The sequence below is a fragment of the Macaca nemestrina genome, chromosome 9, assembly GCF_043159975.1.
Source record: "Macaca nemestrina isolate mMacNem1 chromosome 9, mMacNem.hap1, whole genome shotgun sequence".
Classification (NCBI taxonomy): Eukaryota; Metazoa; Chordata; class Mammalia; order Primates; family Cercopithecidae; genus Macaca; species Macaca nemestrina.
In genome coordinates, this window is record NC_092133.1 from 76,732,659 (window position 1) to 76,746,043 (window position 13,385).

At 44.1% G+C, this 13,385-nt stretch overlaps 1 pseudogene; it reads right to left on the reverse strand.

The window, feature by feature from the left end:
* Nucleotides 1-933: 933 nt before the first annotated feature.
* LOC105466209 (small ribosomal subunit protein eS7-like) lies at nt 934-1,521 on the reverse strand (annotated as a pseudogene).
* Nucleotides 1,522-13,385: the final 11,864 nt, after the last annotated feature.

Genomic DNA, 13,385 nt, shown 5'->3' on the forward strand with positions numbered 1-13,385 from the left:
TCTTTACTCCACAGGGTGATGGGGGAGATTCTCTCTCAGCGAGGGCAACTGTGTGATTAAGATGGGACTGAAAACAGACCTGTTTGAGCAGAACCCAGGCTTCCATGACAGTCCACGTGCCAGCACCCCATGAAATATCAGTGAATGACTGCATCTGGTCCTTGGCTGAAGAAGTCAGTATTATATTGGTTACTACTACTTGGCCACTCTCGAGTGGGTTGCACATCAATAAGGTAGATGAATAGAACATGAATAATTGCTGGCATTTGATTTTGGCTAAATGGAAAAGCCCCATGGTTGTCCCTAGATGGGCTGCCTCAGTGGGGAGTGGGCCTCCTCCATGCTGACCTGAATTGCATCTGTTGGGGATGCTGGAGGGGCAGCCTTTGCTCCCTTCCTGCTAGACAGGGGGTAGACAGGCTTTGTCTTTCCTCAGTGGGTGCTGACGGTGGTCAGTATCCGGCAGAGCACGGCTGCCTCTTCGTTGCCATGGATACTACTCTGGTCTAAGCCGCCTCTGTTTCTGGGACTACTGTGTGGCCTTCTTCACTGATTTCTCTGCACCTACCTGGCCTTGCATCTTTCTGAACATTTTCCACTCTGTAGCTGGCATTCTGTGAATAAGGCCACATCACTTAGACTTCAACAACTTCCCACTGCACTGGGAATGAGGTCCAAACATCTTACTGTGGCCTACGAGAATTTACAAGATCTGGCCCAGCTTACCCACGTCCTGGTATCAAACCACCCTCCCCCTGTTCATGAGCACTGGCTCTTCCCTGTCTCAGGCCTTCAGCACTGGCAGCTCCCTTTGCATGGAGAGTTCTTCACATGTTTAGGTCTGTCTCATTCTGCAGATTTGCTCAAATATCCTTTCTTCAGATAAACCTTTCTTCTTCTAAATGTGAATATACTTTATTTAGTCATTTTTGTTTATAATGGAAACTCTGGAAATTCAAAATTAACATTTTTGCCCAGGAACTCCCTTATAGACACCAGAAAAAGTTTCAACCTTGTGCCCCACATGGTTCTGCTGTGCTTTGTCCAAAGGAACCTTCCTGAGCTGAATGCTAGCCAGTTTCACGCAGATTCTTTTGCCCCCAATTTCATTTGGGAAGACCAAGTCTTCAAGGATTGCATCATGCGTGGCTATTAGGGTGCAGCTCCTGGGACACTTTTGCTTATTTTTTTGTATTGTTTTTTCAAGTCGGCATAGGCAGACTTCTCCTCTGAGCAATAAAGACAGCATGCTTCCCACCGAACTTTTTCTCCAATTCATGTACTATCTGGACTTGGATTTTTCTGGAAAGATTTCAGCTGAGGAACGGGAACAATGATTATAATAAGCTTTGTGACCACCATCAACTTCAGGTTTCTTGGCTGCTGTTATATTCAGCTCCCTGAGCTGAGCCTTGAGATCCAAGTTCATCTTCAGCTCCAGAAGATCCTGGAGATGCTGGACTTGAACTTGTCTGGCTTCTCGCCATTGGGCTTCATGATCTTGGTGCTTGAACTGAACATGGCCGTCTTCTTCCTAAATGCCAGCCTAGGAAGAAGGCCAAGTCTCACGAGAGCTCAGAAATCAGATAAACCTTTCTTGACTGTTATCTATAGCATCCCTAAACTTACCTTGCCCTGGTACCCTCTATAACGTCACCCTTTATATGCCCATCAGAGCACTGATTTTCTGAAATTGTCTTTGTTGTTGTTGATTAGACCATCAGAAAAATGTACCATTGAATAGAGCTCTCTACAAAGCTCTAGGTGTCTGAATATTTGGCCAAAACTTCTAGAGTCGTTTCAAAGCCACACATGGCCAGGAACATGACAATGGAAAGAATCTTGTCTAAAACATTGTTTCCATATATTTTGAGGCTTGGTTATCTCTTGCAGGCCAGAGTCTGTTTCCTCATTGGCAGTAAGAACAGTAGGAAATGGACCATACATGCTCTTATGATCTTTTCTGCTCTGAATTTTGATGGTTTTGACATATGACTCACTGTCTTTCAGGGATCCCTATCTTCTCAGATTCGAAAATGGGAATAATTGCACCCAGATATTTATGACATTCCTATAGAGGTGTTATTTATGAGATGGCTGTATTGTATTAACTAATCTTTAAATGTTTTTTCTTAGTAAAATGGTTTCTGTGATTTAGTTTTACATCTGAGTTTTAGTCTGGAAGCAAACATTCACAGTTTTGTAAGAGTAAGAGGCTTGTGTGTGGGGAGCATGCACAGTGCATTCATGAGTTGCAAGCTAGGCCTTCTTAAAGCGTGCGTGGCAGGGTTCCATCTGGTCATGTAGGGAGAGGGGACTGTCCTTCCCTCTTGTCCTCTTGCAGGCCCAGACCTGTGGGGGGCAGGAAGTTAATTATCACCTCCTAGCATGCTTGGAATCTCCTCTCGTCTTGAAAGGACTATCCTTGTGCTGGTCCTCAGAAAGAAAGAGACCCATACAGAGAATTATTTCCTTAGCTCCGAGCCTCTCCGTGTATACATGTGCCTGTCACACTTGAACTTTGATCATGAGACTCATGCAGAATTCAATGTGGAGAGAAGTGCTGGCTGAGGAGGTGCTAAAGCCCCCCTACTTGGTGATGATAATGAACGTGGGCATCTACTCTGTGCTGAGTCGCTGTGGGAGTCCAGCGGGCTTCGGCCAAGGCTGCTACATGGAGCTGCCTCCCACAATTGCCTCCCACAGTTGACAAGATCAGACTGTCCAGAGGGCAGCGGATGTCAGACATGAAAACAATCCTCTCTACCACGGCTGCCTCTCATCCCACCAGGCAATCTGCTGAGAGGAGGTGGGCGGGGAAGGCCTAACCCATGCAGTCTGAGCCCTGGGAGAGTGTGAGGGAGGTTACCTGACAAGGTGGGAAATGTGCCACACTTTTCAGGACAAGCTAAAGTCCCTTTCTCAGCTCGCTTGGAAACTCACACTTGTAGGGGCCAGCCCTGTGCTGTGCACTGTGCCTAGTGGTCCACATTCTCTGTGTCATTTAGTTTTGACGGCATCCTGTGAAGCAGGATTTTTTTTTTTTTTTCTAAAAAAAGAAGGGGCTCTTGAATTTAAAATGCAGTTGATACCTGGAAGCAAGATGTTCTACGGCAAAATCTTCTTTGCTGTGTAACAAACCATTTCAAAACTTAGTGACATAAAAGTCACTATCATTTTATTATGCTCACAGATTCTGCGGGTTAGGAGTCTGGGGAGGGCACAGTGAGGATGGTCTCTGTGCTAACAAGTACTCCCATGATTATAGGTGACCTGAGTGGGGGCTGATCCCTGAAGTGGGATGTTTGGAAGGCTCGATTCAGCTTGGACTGTTGCCCAGAGCACCTACATGTGGCCTCTATATGCAAACGTGGGCTTATCCCCACATGGTGGGACCATCAGAGACCAAGCATCCTGAGGACCAAGGCAGGAGCTGCGAGGCCTCTCCTGACCTAGCAAGCCACCTTTAGGAGTACCACCTGACTAGAGGGCCACCAAGTTAGGAGTATCACCTTCCTCCTAACTCTATGGGTTAAGACAGTCAGTCACCAGTTGGTCCCATTTCAAAGATAGGAGACACGCAGACCCCATCTTTCAGTAGGATGAGTGTCAAAGAATTTACAGCAGTGTTTTAAAACGGCCACTCAGGAATTGAATCCAGGTTCCCTGACCCTACAGCTATTGCTCTTCCCATTAGACACTATTGCCCAGATGTAAGAGGCAGTATGCTTTGGGGGAGAGGTCTGCAGGGAAATGGAGAATATGTTTAACATGGCTGCATCACTAAGTCCTTGAGACTTTTTTTAAAAAACCCAGCATATAGCCGCATGGCTTGGGAGGCAGCTGCTGGAGTGGCAGTAGCCTGGGCAACTTTGGACGACCTGTACACAGGTCTAGGTCTTCCTCTGCACCACGGGGATAACCACAGCATCCCCTTGCTTACTGTAAGGATGCAGTGCCCAAGGGAGGTGAAAGCCTCAAGGACGTTCCAGCCTGCTCTGCAGACAGGAGGGAGGTCTCTGTCTATGAAGAAGCCCTGTGCCCTCTGCTCTCAGACACACTCGGGGCCAGTATTCCAAATCCCGCTCATATCCCAGAAGCCTAACCAGTACCCCAGATGACATGCTGTTCCATCCCCACTATATTGATTCTATTACACATTGTTCATCTGCCAATTCATCACATCCTGGAAAGAATAATAAACTTGGAATCACAATGTCCTCCGAAAGTCTTGGAGCCATGAAATACTGGCTCAGTAACCGTGGGCATATCACATAGCCTTCTACAGCCTCCATTTTCCACAAAACAGTGATCAGTGTATTTGTTTCTCTGAAAAGTTACGAAGACTGAGTTTGTGTGAGAGAGTATTTTCCAGTCTAATAAGCACAATATATACTAGATGTTTTTATTATTGCCATTTCCACTAATACTTAGCAAGCAGAGTGTTTCACTCACAGCAAGCGCTTAATAAATATGTACACTTTAGTCTTGATTTACTCCAGACCCCAGATGAAGTTCACGGTAGAAGGAGATTGGAACTTTTATCTTCTGTCCCACTTGGGGACATATGTCACAGAAGTATTTTTATATGAATTGGCTGTGCTGTGCTTTTTCTTACCCTGCCAAGCTGGAAGAGGGATGACAGGCTTTGAAACGGACATAACCACAGCATTGATTAAGAAAAAAATAACTGACTGTCAATTTAATTAAATAGCTAGGGATATGCAGCCCCAGTCTCAGGCTATTTGCTTCAGGGCAAAACTAGCATGGGAAGGGTGATCTGGGCCTGTGATCTGACGGCTCCTCTTCCAGGAGATTTTGGAAGGTGAATACATTTTCACAACTACTCATTTCATTCATCAGAGACTCAATTAGATTAATCTATGAAATACGTGGAAATAGTTCTTTCCACACCAAGCCTCTGCAAAAATGTTGACCAGAGCAAACTCGCAAGAGACAAATCTTGGTGCAAGTCACATTTCTGAAAATTTTCAATCCGCTGTGTTTTTATTGTAATCAATGGATTTGTGTTTTAAACAGCAGGCGTTTATTAGGTTCCCACTGTGTGCTCAGTGCTGCGTTAGAAGCTATGTGGTCTACAGAGTAGGAGAAGCTGTCCTTGCATTTGTGACTTTTTTTGGTGTCTGTTCTGAGAAGATCTTTTAGTGTATAATACTGAATATTCATAAGAGCATTTTGTGCCAGACCAGACAGTGAGCCTGAGAGAAGCATCAGGGCTGGGCCAGGCCACTGGAGAAACAACACAGGCATTCGTGTTTGAGATATATTTAGTTCTATTTCCTTCTAACTGGCTATGCAATGTGGGCAAGTTGTTTGACCAATACCAATTTGATTCTTATCTTTTGTACTAGTCAGTTCTTAGGCTGTTAAAAAAGACATACATGAGACTGGGTAAATAAAGAAAAAGAGGTTTAATGAACTCACAGTTCCACAATGCCTGGGGAAGCCTCACAGTCATGTCAGAAGGCAAAGGAGGAGAAAGTCATGTCTTACATGGTGGCAGGCAAGAGAGTAGGTATGGGGGAACTCTCCTTTATAAAACCATCAGATGTCTTGAGACTTATTCACTACCTTGAGAACAGCATGGGAAAAACCCACCCCCATGATTCGGTTACCTCCCACTGGGTCCCTTCCACAACATGTGGGGATTATTACAATTCAAGGTGAGATTTGGGTGGGGACACAAAGCCAAACCGTATCACTTTTATAACAGGCCTCATACAGGAGACTGTTGATAGAATCCAATGAGATCTAGAGAGTAAGGCTTCGAACTAACCGAACTCAGTAAATACTTGTTAGTCTCGTGTATAGAAGGGGGATGGCCTTGGATGGGCTCTGTTTTTTTTTTTGTTTTTTGAGATGGAGTGTCCCTCTGTTGCCCAGGCTGGAGTGTAGTGGCACAATCTCCACTCACTGGAAGCTCCGCCTCCTGGGTTCATTCCATTCTCCTGCCTCAGCCTCCCAAGTAGCTGGGACTACAGGCGCCGGCCACCATGCTTGGCTAATTTTTTGTATTTTTAGTAGAGACGGGGTTTCACCATGTTAGCCAGGATGGTCTCGATCTCCTGACCTTGTGATTTGCCCACCTTGGCCTCCCAAAGTGCTGGCATTACAGGCATGAGCCACCACGCCCGGCCTTGGATGGGCTTTTGATGAACTATGTCTGCCTCAAGAATCACCCCCAAAACTTAGTGGTTTAAACAACAACCATGACTCTTGGGTTGACTGGGGTTCAGCAGGCCAGTTCCTTTGCACTTTGAAGATGGTGCTGGATACTTGTGCTGCTCCATGTGGCATCTGGACCTCTGGGGCTTCTCCACATTGACCTCTTTCTCTATGCTAGACTTTTCACATGGTCAGCCTGGGGCTCCAAGAGGAAGAATTAGAAGTGGTCAGGCTTTCTCAGTGTCTGGGCTTGCAAATGTCAGGATGGTGCTTCTCCATATTTTACTGGTCAAAGCAGTCACAGGCCTAGCGAGGAATAAAGCTCAGATTCTACCTCCTGAAAGGAAGGCAGAGATGTTTGGGGGTAATCTTAGGCCCCTTGAAACCCCAGCTGCAGAGCCCTTCCCCAACAGACTCTTGGTGTTTGGAAGACATGCAGGTCCCATTTTCTGTTATGATCATCCACATGCATTTTGGATAGAGGGAAGAAGACCCATTGCTGTCAGGCAGGTGGATGGGTCAGCCAGTTCTTTGATGTGTAGTCCTCAGATCCAGTTCTTTGATGTGTAGGCCTTCAAGTCTGACTGCCAGGTCAGGGCAGCTAGGGTTTTTTTTTTTTTCTTCTTCTTCTAAGGTTCTCAAGGACTTATTTCCATGAACAAATCTCACAGGGGAGTGATGTGTAACTTAGATTATTGATGTGTTTATTTACAATGGCACAGTTACTTTTCCTTCAACAAAACATCTGGGAGGCTGAATTCTTCATCAGAGAACTTCAGTCCTGGACTCAGGCAATGACGTAGGGATTCTTGAGTAATATCTTATTCAACATGGAAAACTATGACAGAACTAGCCCAATTCAGGGTCTCCAACTTGGCTTTGGCATTTCCTTTTCCAAGGACCATGTAGATCCTGCTTCTGCTTATACATTTTTTCCACCTACATGAATACCATTGAGAAAAGTGCAGACACCAAGGGAGGTCTTGATCAGATCTGAATTCTATTCTTCCTGCTATGCCTGAGAAGGTTCAGATATTTGAGGGTGACTTGCAGAATGCTCATGTCTCCATGCAGTGCTAGCTTCAATAGCATAATTAACTGCCAAGTTCAGAGAGTGGGTGAGCCATGAAGGCTTTCTGTACATTGACTGTGGGGGAGACAGGCACGCCAACAACATGTCATGGCTCAGAGTGAGTGTAAGAAGTGCTTACACTGGGCACACTGCCAGGAGAACTTTCAGGAGAGCCACATTCATATCAAGTGGTCAGAGCCAGGAGGTCTTTCTGGAGGAAGTAGCAGGACAAGATTGGAGAGACTGGCTTTTCCAGGGTTCTGGAAAAGCATAAAGCAGGGCAGGGGAAAAGCGCATGGCATTAGAGAATACTGGTAGATCAATATGAACTCTAAAGGGTCATAGAGATGCAGGTTGGGATGATTAGTGTGATTATTCACTATGTCTTGTTTTGAATTCTCCAACTAAGGTGAACATTCCTTGAATGTCAAGGCATGTCTTGTTCTGAAGTTTCTTGGCACTGACTTTTTTATTGTTATTATTATTATTATAATTTAAGTTCTAGGGTACCTGTGCACAACGTGCAGGTTTGTTACATATGTATACATGTGCCATGTTGGTGTGCTGCACCCATTAACTCGTCATTTACATTAGGTATATCTCCTAGTGCTATCCCTCCCCCCTACCCCCTCCCCACAATAGGACCTGGTGTGTGATGTTCCCCTTCTTGTGTCCAAGTGATCTCATTGTTCAATTCCCACCTATGAGTGAGAACATGTGGTGTTTGGTTTTCTGTTCTTGCGATAGTTTGCTGAGAATGATGGTTTCCAGCTTCATCCATGTCCCTACAAAGGACACGAACTCATCCTTTTTTATGGCTGCATAGTATTCCATGGTGTATATGTGCCACATTTTCTTTTTTTTTTTTTTTTTTTTTTTTTTTTGAGATGGAGTCTCGCTCTGTCACCCAGGCTGGAGTGCAGTGGCCGGATCTCAGCTCACTGCAAGCTCTGCCTCCCAGGTTCACGCCATTTCTCCTGCCTCAGCCTCCCGAGTAGCTGGGACTACAGGCGCCTGCCATCTCGCCCGGCTAAGTTTTTGTATTTTTAGTAGAGACGGGGTTTCACTGTGTTACCCAGGATGGTCTCAATCTCCTGACCTCGTGATCCGCCCGTCTCGGCCTCCCAAAGTGCTGGGATTACAGGCTTGAGCCACCGCGCCCGGCCCCCACATTTTCTTAATCCAGTCTATCACTGATGGACATTTGGGTTGATTCCAAGTCTTTGCTATTGTGAATAGTGCCGCAATAAACATACGTGTGCATGTGTCTTTATAGCAGCATGACTTATAATCCTTTGGGTATATCCCCAGTAATGGGATGGCTGGGTCATGTGGTATTTCTAGTTCTAGATCCTTGAGGAATTGCCACACTGTTTTCCACAATGGTTGAACTAGTTTACAGTCCCACCAACAGTGTAAAAGTGTTCCTATTTCTCCACATCCTCTCCAGCACCTGTTGTTTCCTGATTTTTTAATGATTGTCATTCTAACTGGTGTGAGATGGTATCTCATTGTGGTTTTGATTTGCATTTCTCTGATGGCTAGGTGATGATGAGCATTTTTTCATGTGTCTGTTGGCTGTATGAATGTCTTCTTTTGAGAAATGTCTGTTCATATCCTTTGCCCACTTTTTGATGGGGTTGTTTGTTTCTTTCTTGTAAATTTGATTGAGTTCTTTACAGGTTCTGGATATGAGCCCTTTATCAGATGAGTAGATTGCAAAAATTTTCTCCCATTCTGTAGGTTGCCTGTTCACTCTGATGGTAGTTTCTTTTGCTGTGCAGAAGCTCTTTAGTTTAACTAGATCCCATTTGTCAATTTTGGCTTTTGTTGCCGTTGCTTTTGATGTTTTAGACATGAAGTCCTTGCCCATACCTATGTCCTGAATGGTATTACCTAGGTTTTGTTCTAGGGTTTTTATGGTTTTAGGTCTAGCATTTAAGTCTATAATCCATCTTGAATTAATTTTTGTATAAGGAGTATGGAAAGGATCCAGTTTCAGCTTTCTACTTATGGCTAGCCAATTTTCTCAGCACCATTTATTAAATAGGGAATCCTTTCCCCATTTCTTGTTTTTGTCAGGTTTGTCAAAGATCAGATGGCTGTAGATGTGTGGTATTATTTCTGAGGACTCTGTTCTGTTCCATTGGTCTATATCTCTGTTTTGGTACCAGTACCATGCTGTTTTGGTTACTGTAGCCTCGTAGTATAGTTTGAAGTCAGGTAGTGTGATGCCTCCAGCTTTGTTCTTTTGGCTTAGGATTGTTTTGGCAATGCGGGGTCTTTTTTGGTTCCATATGAACTTTAAAGCAGTTTTTTCCAATTCTGTGAAGAAAGTCATTGGTAGCTTAATAGGGATGGCATTGAATCTGTAAATTACCTCAGGCAGTATGGCCATTTTCACAATATTGATTCTTCCATGTTATGTTCTTCCATTTGTTTGTGTCCTCTTTGATTTCACTGAGCAGTGGTTTGTAGTTCTCCTTGAAGAGGTCCTGTACATCCCTTGTAAGTTGGATTCCTAGGTATTTTATTTTCTTTGAAGCTATTGTGAATGGGAGTTCATTCATGATTTCGCTCTCTGTCTGTTACTGGTGTATAAGAATGCTTGTGATTTTTGCACATTGATTTTGTATCCTGAGACTTTGCAAGGCCTGACAGAGATACAACAACAAAAAAGAGAATTTTAGACCAATATCCCTAATCAACATAGATGCAAAAATCCTCAATAAAATACTGGCAAACTGAATCCAGCAGCACATCAAAAAGCTTATCCACCATGATCAAGTGGGCTTCATCCCTGGGATGCAAAAGCTGGTTCAACATACACAAATCAATAAATGTAATCCAGCATATAAACAGAACCAAAGACAAAAAAATGCATGATTATCTCAATAGATGCAGAAAAGGCCTTTGACAAAATTCAACAGCCTTTCATGCTAAAAACTCTCAATAAATTTGGTATTGATGGAATGTATCTCAAAATAATGAGAGCTATTTATGACAAACCCACAGCCAATATCATACTGAATGGGCAAAACCTGGAAGCATTCCCTTTGAAAACTGGCACAAGACAGGGATGCCCTCTCTCACCACTCCTATTCAACATAATGTTGGAAGTTCTGGCTAGGGCAATCAGGCAAGAGAAAGAAATCAAGGGTATTCAGTTAGGAAAAGAAGAAGTCAAATTGTCCCTGTTTGCAGATGACATGATTGTATATTTAGAAAACCCCATTGTCTGAACCCCAAATCTCCTTAAGCTGATAAGCAACTTTGGCACTGACTTTTTATAAGATTAGGTAGTGAGGTGATGGACACTCAAGGAGAGAATGATGGCAAGGTAGGTAGACTCATTGTCCCTAAGAGGATTCCACCAAATTCCTGAGACACTGAATTCGGTGAGATACAACACCCACAAATATGTTACCTTACAGGGTAAAAGAGACTTTCCAAATGGAATTAAAATGACTAATCAGAGACTTTAAGATGGGAAGATTATCATGGATCGTCTAGGTAGACCCTGTGTAATCATGCAAGCCCTTAAAAGCAGAGGAAGAAGAGGAAGTCAGATTCAACGTTCAGGAAGCATTCAACATGACATGTTGGCTTGATCGAAGGGACCAGGTGTCAAGGAAATGGCAACCTTACTCCTACAACCACAAGGAACTGAATTCTGCCAACAAGTTGAATAAGGCTGGAAGTGGATTCTCCCTCAGAGCCTCCAGATAAGGTCCTAAGTTGGCCAGCGCCTTGATTTTGACCTTGTGAGACCCTGAGCAAAGAATCCAGCCACAGTATGCTGGACTTTGAGCTACAGAAACCTTGAGGTAATAAAAGTATGTGTTTTTTAAAAGACACAATGTATGCGTTGTTTGGGTGGCATTGGGAAACTAACAGATGACACACTTTCTTCTCCTCATCAGTTTCAGCTCGAGGTTCTCCTTAGTCTTCCATGAGGAGGCCAATACCACAGGTGTGTCATTATTGTCTTGGTCTGGAAGAGGCAGCTAATGGGCGGCAATTCATTTGGGACTTGGGGAGTTGGGCTCGATGCTGGGCTCTAGGCTGCTGGATTAGTCTGTGGAAGACACTTGAGAAATGGCTTCCACGGAAGGACACCTGGGCTGCCTTCTTTCCACCCTTGCCTCCTCAGGGGGCCTGAGCAGATATTGGCTTGTCCTGGGCTCCCTTTTCATCTCTCCTCCACCTCTTGGTAGACTGCCAAATTTCCTCCTCACAAAATGTCTTGATAACGAAGTGGGTTCTGTCACTCAAACCATCCTTAAAGCTCCCTTCCCTGATGACGGTCTTAACTTGGTGCTGGTCAGATTTTGGGAATTAGCACTAAACACTAATGTATACATGCAGTTATTCAGGCCTGGTAGAGGGTATTTGCAGTCTCCAAGAGAAAGTTTAACTCCAATTTTTAAAATTCATTACACAGGCATTGAATTTTATTTCTTCCTCTCTTTTGTTAACATTGAGAAGGTTTCTGTTGTTCTTCATCTTTTACAAAATAATCTCTTCTTCATTTGGTCAGTTTACCCTTTAAGGCTCAAAGCCACCTCGTCTGTGGAGCATTTCTTGATTCCTTGCAGCATGGTCCTCATCCCCTCCTGTATTTGCACACACCACAGCTGTAATCCTCATCAGACTCTACAGAGTGCTCTCACGATGTGTTGCCTCCACTTCTGGACCATAGCTCCTTACATGTTGTATTGCCACAGCACCCAGGATAACGTTCTGGGCATCCAGGGGTTGCTCAGTAAAATCATGGGAAAGAAGCAATGAATGCAGAAGCAGCCTGCTGAAAAACCAACAGATGGGACCTGCCAGATTGCAAAAAGCAGCTGGGTGTAAGGCATAAAAACCAAGGCAGTTAATTAAAAACATTTTTATTTGACCTGATTGAAAAGAAGTTAAAGCTATGAGAAGTTTCTGCTGAGGAATTAAGGATGTGAGTCAGGTGAGTGGTAACCTGAACTCTAGGGGGAAGAGAGGTGTAGGAGTCAGGAGTCCTTGACTGGAGCCCTAGCAAGGCCACCAGCCCACGAGGACCTTGGCCCTTGGGCTGTTGTCCACACAAGGCAATGAAGATTTGCATTCTTTTCTTTTGAGATGGAGTCTCACTCTGTTGCCTGGGCTGGAGTGCAGTGGCACAATCTCGGCTTACTGCAACCTCTGCCTCCTGGGTTCCAGCAATTTTCCTTCCTCAGCCTCCCGAGTAGTTGGGATTACAGGTGCCCACCAGTATGCCCAGCTAATTTTTTGTATTTTTAGTAGAGATGGGTTTTCACCATGTTGGCCAGGCTGGACTCTAACTCCTGACCTTGTGATTTGCCCACCTTGGCCTCCCAAAGTGCTGGGATTACAGGGATGAGCCACCGCACCTGGCCGAGGATTTGCATTTTTTCGAGTACTTAGGGCTCTTCCCACAGGCATCTAATGTGCCTCCTAATATCAGGGACATCTTCTGAATATCAGGAATCAATATATTCCCTGGAGGGTGAAAATATATATTCCTAATGGAGAGCTTTCCTCCTAGACAAAAGGTTGCTTCTTGGTAGGGTGGAGTAGTAGAAAGAGTCTTGGAATTCAGCTTCTACCATGTGACCCTGGCCAATTTTCTAAGTCATAGTTTCCTTACTTGACAACTGGGAACATTAACCTTTGCTTTATTGGTTTGTTGTGAAGATTAAATTATTTAACGTATAAAGGACTTCCACTTTAAGATGGCCTCAGGCAATCAGCACTTGAAAGAGTTTTCTCCCAATTGCTGTGTGAATACTAAAGAAATACAAAAACAGTAGTTAGGAAATTTCCCCCCAAATAATGTAATTGACTATGTTCCTGTTTCTGAAAACAATATTTGGGAGAAATTTTCTAACTATAGTTATGATGAAAGATTGACCCCTTGTCTCATGACCTCTCTTTTTTCTTTCTTTCTTTCTTTTTTTTTTTTTTTTCTTTTTTTGAGATGGAGTTTTGCTCTTGTGACCCAGGCTGGAATTTAATGGCATGATCTCAGCTCACTGCAACCTCCGTCTCCCAGGTTCAAGCAATTCTTCTACCTCAGCCTCCTAAGTAGCTGGGATTACAGGCATCTACCACCATGCCTGGCTAATTT